A 7,829-nucleotide genomic window follows, 5' to 3' on the forward strand; every position below is an offset into this window, starting at 1 on the left:
GGACCTGCCACTGGAATTGGGTCTGCCTTAGTTCTTCTTCTACACTCTACCATGTGGCACATCCTAATTCATTCTGAGCCCACCTAGACGGCCACCTCAACTGCCACCTCGCCAGTCGCTATGTCATGGGGAATAACTATCGAGCACCTTCATCTCGCAGTATAGCAACAATCATTGATCTGCCTTCAACCTGCTTGATCCTTAACACTTGGGCTGCTCATAATTTTTGCACGTGCTTTGTCGCCAAGTCACGGTGAGTATTCGGCAAGCATCTTTCTATCACGGTATAGTGACCGCCGTTGGATCTCTTTGCCCAGTCTCGACCTTTACCTCTTCGTCCATCAATGCCACATGTCAATCTCCAGTTTTCCACCTAATTCACTTGAGCATGGCCTCATCTGCCACTTCAATGCCACCGAACCCACCATTTCACTTTGGTTTGTTTGGCATCAGTCTTTCGGCCAAACTTCCTCCTTTGACGATCCATTCACATGTCTCATCGAACCTACAGTTTTATCGATGCCTTTATTTTATCAGTGAGAACAATTCGGATTTCTTTGATGTACCTTATGTCGATGAAACTGATGCCTTCGGTGAAACCATTTAGAGATCCATCGCGGCCAAGGTTTATTCGACATTCATTTTGATGACATGCCACCTGTCACTGTTGGACCTTCCACCTCACCAGTCACCAAGTTGCGACGATTAACAGTTGATCACTTTTGCATGGTGGTATAGCGATGGCCATTCAATCGTCTACAACCTACTCACCCATTAATTTGCCCTTTTACTACAAAATTTGGCCACCTTTAGATGTGCACACACGTGGGGTCCACTGGGCCGCGATCCACTTCTTCCCAAAATCCTATAAGCTTTGACACTAAGGATATATGCAGTTGTGCATTTAAATAATGAAATGCTCCTCCCTACAGCAAATGTGGGATAAATGGTCTATGCCTGGGCCTTTCCATCGGGTCATCGGGATAACATGAAACCAGGGCTACCAATGATCGATGACTTACTCCAGTTCATCCACTTTTCTATCAAATGTTAGTGTAGGGGAGAACCTTGCCTACCGATACCCGATACAACCGCTTCATGCTCATGCCTGCTCATCGGGGTAAGTCTTGCCGATCGGGATAGGTCTTGTCGATAAGGCAAAAATTCAAAAACTGCCACAAATAACCTACAATTCACCAAATCTTTATGAGTCCCAACAGTGGCTCTGACTGGGGATGGTTGATCTCTAGATCAACACAAGAATTTAGCAAAAACTCTAGAACGCAGACCAACAAAACCCTAATGAAAGAAAATCTAAAATCTAAACAGCCTACAACTACTGTGCATGGACTAAAACAGATCAAGAGAAGTAATATTTTAGGAATTGTCCATGCACTAGAAATTCCTGTACTTCGTCATTCATTCTTTGCAAGAAGTATGAATCCTTTCCATTGATATCACAAACAATTAAAGGGCCTATCCACAGTGATTCAAATTTCTTATGCTTGCCTTTGTCTTGGTCTTTTGCATTCCACTACAACACCATGTCACCAATTTGGAACTTTCTTGCACTAGTCCTTTTATCAAAAAGGTACTTTGATTGTAATTGAAGTTTCATATTCCTTTTATGGGCTGCGGTCCTCATTTCCTCCAGCTCTACTAACTGAATCATTCTTTCTTCCATGGGCTCAGACATTTCTAGTTCTTCAATCTACAAAAATTTGTAAACTGGAAGCAAATTATTCATAGATAATCTGGATTTCACTCCATAAACTAGCTCAAAAGGGGATGTACCAATGGCCCTTTTTATAGTCACCCTGTCAGCCCATAAAGCTAACTTGAGCTTTTGATTCCAGGACCTTTTATTTTCCTCTAGGATCTTCTTGATGATGTTGAGGAGACTTTTATTACTTGATTCTGCCTGGCCATTTCCCTGTGGGTGGTATGGTGAAGAGTATTACATAATAATCCCATAATTAGTAAAAAACTCTACAAACTCCTCAAACCTGAAGCACAAAGCGTTATCCATGACCATTTTAGCCAGCACACCAAACTTTGTCACTATATTGTCCATCAAAAAATTAATGACTATCTTACTAGTGTCCTTTCTGGTAGGTATGGTTTCAATCCATTTGGTGAAATAATCTATAGCCACCAGGAACCATCTATGACCCATGTTTGATTTTTCTATTCTCTCTCCAATAAAATAAATGCCCCATTGAACAAAAGGGGCTTCAACTGTAACAGAATTCAAAGGCAAAGCACCAACATACTTTAGTTTAGAAGAAAACCTTTGACAAGGATCACATTTTTTAACATATTTATGAGCATCCTTGAACAAAGTTGGCCAATAATACCCTGCTCTGATTATCCTACCAGCAGTAGTCTTAGTTGAATAGTGGCCTCTACACACTCCATTGTGCATCTCTTTCAGAACCTTCTCAGCTTGAAATTTGTCCAGGCAAACCAGTAGCATCCCATCACTGTTCCTCCAATACATGTCTCCTTGATAAGAACATATTTATGTGATTTTAACTTTAATGTTCTCATCTGGTTGTGTGTCATACCTTCTGGACATGAGGCATTCTTCAAGAAGTATACCACATCTGAATACCACGGCTGCCTCTCGATACTACTGACCAGGACTTCCTTAGTTTCAACATTATTAACATCAACAGTAGCCAGATTTGATTCAGCCATCAATTTTTCAAGGCCTAATCCTCTTACTAGTTTGGTGATCTTGATTACTAAGTCAAACTCTTGTATTCTAGTTATCCATCTGCATCTCTTTCCAGTTACTTCAGACTGGGACAGAATGTCTTTCACAGCTGTATGTGGTACATAGGCTACAATTTGAGCATTTACCAGATAAGGCCTAAATGCTTGTATGGCTTTGACTAGAAAATATGCCTGCTTCTCCATGATTTCATACTTTAACTAGCAGCCTATAAAGATTTGCTATATAAATCAATTAGATGTTCATATCCTTCATCATCCTTTTGAAGTAGAACTACTTCTATTGTGTGATAAGAAGAAAAAGAAAATAATGATAAAGGCTTACTATAATCAGGGGACTTTAGCATTGGTGCTTCCTGAATAGCCTTCTTAATTTTGTCAAAAGCATGTGCCGCTTCTTCATCTCAAGAAAACTTTGCATCTTTTTTAAGTAATTTAACGATAGGCTTAACGATTTCAGCAAAGTTAGCTATAAATCTCCTAACAAAATTCACTTTGCCCAAGAAAGACTGAATCCCTTTAACATTATTTGGCTGAGGTACAATATTTATAGCTTCAATCCTTTTAGGATCTATTCTAACCCCTTCCTTGGAGACAATATGCCCTAATAATTTTCCTTCAGTCACTGCAAAATGACATTTTTGGGGGTTGAAGGATACACCAAACTCTAGAGCCTTGCAAAAAACCTTTTCCAAATGACCACAGTGATCATTTGCCTTCTTTGATAAACATGTCAAATTATCCTGGTAAACTAACATTATGATGTTAATAAACTCCTTAAAAGCTACATCCATTTCTCTCTGAAAAGTAGCTCCAATATTCTTCAGACCAAACGACATTCTCACATACACATAAGTCCCCCAACGGGTAGTAAAAGCAGTCTTAAATTGCTCAGACTCTTTCACTAGTACCTGATTATAACCTGAGAACCCATCCATCATTGACAATAAATCACAACCAGCTACCCTTTGTAACATGGCTTCCATATTCGGGGAAGAATAATTGTCTTTTAAAGAGGCAACGTTCAAATTTCTAAAATCTACACAAAGCCTTAAGTCCCCATTCTTCTTTTTGACAGGGACCAAATTGGATATTCATGAAGAATGTCTTATAGGTTTTATAATCCCCCCTACCCTTAACTTGGTTAATTCTTGTTGCATTTTGGTCTCCAAAAGGGGGTTAATAGGTCTTTGCTTCTGTTGAAAAGGCTTAGCATCAGCATGCAAAGGAATTTCATGTTGAAATAAGTCTTGTCTATATGCCTTTAGGTCCTCATAGGACCAAGCAAAAACATGTTTATACCCTTTTAATAAGTTAATGAGGTTGGTCCTAATATGGGGAGACAGGTTTTTCCCAATATACACCAACTTAGGGGATGCTTTTGTCCCTAAGTTCACCTCATCCAACTCCTCCAACTTTGTAGATGATGCTTGATGTAAGTGACCATCACTGTAACTGAACATACCCTCTAGCTCAACTAGTCCCCTAGGTATTTCCTTTGTCTCTAGTTGCGCTATGTCACTCCCAAACATTGTTTCCTGTCCATCTACTACTTCCACCAATGCATTACAATCAATCTTTTGACCTTCATAGTCATCTATGCATTGTAAAAATCTAAGGATGTCTTTATCATTCTCAAAAACTTTCCAATTGTACACATTGTCTGGGATGGCTAGTCTGGCTTTTGTCTCAATTATTGAAACACCAGTCAATGTTACATCATCATTCTTCAATGCAACATTAGCTAAAAAATCTGCCATAATGTTCTTAGACCTTTGAATCCAATCAACGATGCATCAAAGTGTTCAATGGCATCCCAAACAGCATGCTTGTACCTGTTTAACTTGTCATTTTTAGATGCATATCTTGACCTTATCTGAGACACTACAAGTTCAGAGTCTCCATAAACCCTTAACAACTTGATCCCATGCCTTTTAGAAATTTCTAAGCGTAATAATAGAGCTTCATACTCAGTTGTTTTGTTTGTACATAGGAATGCTAACAGAAAAGAATACTTGAAGGTAATACCTGATGGGGAAACAAATAACACTCCCTCTCCATACCCTTCCTTAGAGCAAGCTCCATCAAAGTACATCTACCACAGGCCTTCTTGTTGGGATTCCATCTCATTAACAATAGGATCGGTATTCTTCAACTGAGGTTGAATGGGTTCAATCCTGAAGTTATCGAGGTCCACATCAATCATGCAATTAAGCATGTTTGGGTCTATTTTTTCAATAACCAATGTGGTACATGGTTCTCTATACAATTTTACAAAATTCCCATTCACTGGGATAGTTGCATATGATAAATCTAGCTGAAGATGTCCTCCAACAGCAACAACCCACTATCTAGACAAAAGCATGCCATAATGGGTCTTGGTGTCTGTAACTATTACATTTGTTTTATAGGTAGCTTTAGGGAATGCTGCTATTTTTACTTTTACATCTTTCATAGTACCCACAATAGGCACTTCTCTATTATCCATAGCATAACACCTCCCATATGAAGTGTTTACTGACAAACCTAGTTCTTTCATAACCCCATAAGGCATTACATTAGCAGCTGCACCAGAATCCATCATGCATTTTTTTATCAATCTGTTATTTACTAACAGTGTGACATAAAAGGGATCTATCTGAGATGGTTCCTAATTAATAGTAGTGCCCACATAAACTTTTGGGACCCCTTGTTCTTGATCCTTATCATATTTTGCATTTCCCTTTTTAGAGGAAGCATCTACATCTGATATATTTGAAATCAAATAAAAAGCAGCCTCTCTATGTTCTTTTATTTTCAGCAGCTCTATCAAAGGTACTAAAACTTTCATCTGTGTTAAAGCTTGAGTCATATCAAAAGCAGTGTTAACATTAGATTCGATATGATCTTTAACCTTTTCTGCCTTCTGGTGACTTCTTCTCTTGTCACCAATGGTCTCTGCCTTATTTCCAGTTGTATCAGTAATATCAGATTTCGCTGAACTACTTGATTGATCACCTTTAGCATGACTATCTTTGACAGAATTTTTGTTCTTAGTGGACCTCTTGAAGAAGTTTCTTTAAAAAATAGAGAACCAGGCATACCTCAACTTTCGTTATCTTTGCTTCTTCTCAGATTATAGTTATGCTTAGCTTTAGCTATTGCAGCCTTAGTGAGATTCTTGACTTCCTCCTCACTAGGCCTTCTAAGATGAATCTCTTGATCTTCTATTGTGACTAAATTCAAAGTGGGATGCCAATCAATTCTCAATTTCCCTTAGCAATTTGCATTGCTTCTCAAGACATCATATTAACTTGCTTCATCCTCTGAAGACTCACAGTCACTGTCCATAGTATACTCAAACATATTAACTGCAGGTTCATCCTCACTTCTCATGGATTCATTTAGAGCTTGAGCCACAACACACTGATAGGGGAATGTGGCCCATCACATGCCATACACCAAGGGGTATTTTCCACATTATGTATGTTTCCTCCCTTTAAAGGATCAGGAGTGTTCTGATTTTGTGTGCCTTTTGATCTATCTTGTACAGGTCTGTCATCTTTCCATGCAGTGTTATATGGCATATCATGCAATCTAGCAGGTTTGTCTTGCCAATTGTAGTGAGGCCTCTCAGGTTTACTTACTTAAGTAGTAAGGTCCTTGACAACAGTCATTAATTTCTCCATCTTATCCTCTTATTTAGAGGATTTATTCTGTTGTGGTTTTTGTTCCTGCCACAATCTTCCATCAATCCTTCTTCCCACTTTACCCGATGCTTTTCTATTACTCTCTACATTGATTGTAATTATGAAAGTATCCCTTAGGCTATATGGGTTCTTATCTATGAGAATGTAAGACATCTTAGGATCAAAGGCATTTTAATAAGTGGTTAGACATACATTCTCGTCTAACCTCATACATTGAAAGAGCCTATGCATTGCCTTTTGAAACCGTGTATTAAAATTTGTAACAACCTCATTATCAGATTTTCTGATATTGTTAAATTCGTTGAGCATGAAGCTCACATTTGTCTTATCACCATATTTATCTTTAAATAAATTCTTGAATTCTTCCCAAGAGCCAATGCTATCTATAGGTAACCCTTTGTACCAGTCTCTAGCATCCTCAATCAAAGATTGCATAAATAGCTTCATGATGACATCCTCATGCGCAATTTCATAGTCATTAATCATGTCACCAAAAGATTTCAGATGCTCTTTAGCACCGATAGCATTGTTCCCAGCAAACTTCTGGAGTTTATCCCTCATTTCAATAGGGAAATGTTTTGGATATCCTGGAATTCCATCAAAATACCATTGCCTAAACAACTCAACATTTATCGATCTCCTTTGAAACTGACTTCCAATAAAGTTATTTCCAACATTCACCCTTGGGCTTGAACCAACAACTCTAAGAGTTTGATGACTTTGATTATGGGATGGTCTGTGGTTGGTTTGGTTTGCTAGAATTGTACTTGAGGGAATGGCAGAATTATTTAGGGCAGCACTTTCAGATTGCTTAATGTGTGAAATAGCATTTTTTTGCATCATTGGTTGAGTATTCAACAGAGAGGCAGAAGTATGTTGGGACATAGGATTACTATGATCTACAGGCGGGAAAGTAATAAGAGGAGATTTTAAGCAGCGTATCTTTCTTCTAAACTTAGCATTAAGTGCTTCTATTTTAGCCTTTTCTAATTCCCTTTGCAGGTTTTCATTTTCTTTCCTTATCCTTTCTAACTCTATCTCATGCAACATCATTCCTTGGGGTCCTTCTGCACTTCCTGACACTAGACTAGCAGATCTATTCTCCACTACTTTCTGCTTCCCTTTTTCAATAACAGGTCTGGAAGGTTGGGGATCACTGTGAATCTCCCTACTAGGTTGTGTTGTAACTTTAGGTGTAGAAACAATCTTTAGATCAAGGATTTCTATAATAATAGGACCTTTCTCTTTACTCCCAGGTTCTACCTGAGAAAACAACTCAAGCTCTACAATCTGTCTTAATAACCTATCTCTTTCAATGAGTTTGGCTTTGCTTTCATTCTCCTTTTCCTTTTCTTTCTTTTTTCTTATGGCAATCAATTGATGTACTCTCTGATTTAGAACCTC

Source organism: Cryptomeria japonica, chromosome 8 (assembly GCF_030272615.1).
Source record: "Cryptomeria japonica chromosome 8, Sugi_1.0, whole genome shotgun sequence".
Lineage (NCBI taxonomy): Eukaryota > Viridiplantae > Streptophyta > Pinopsida > Cupressales > Cupressaceae > Cryptomeria > Cryptomeria japonica.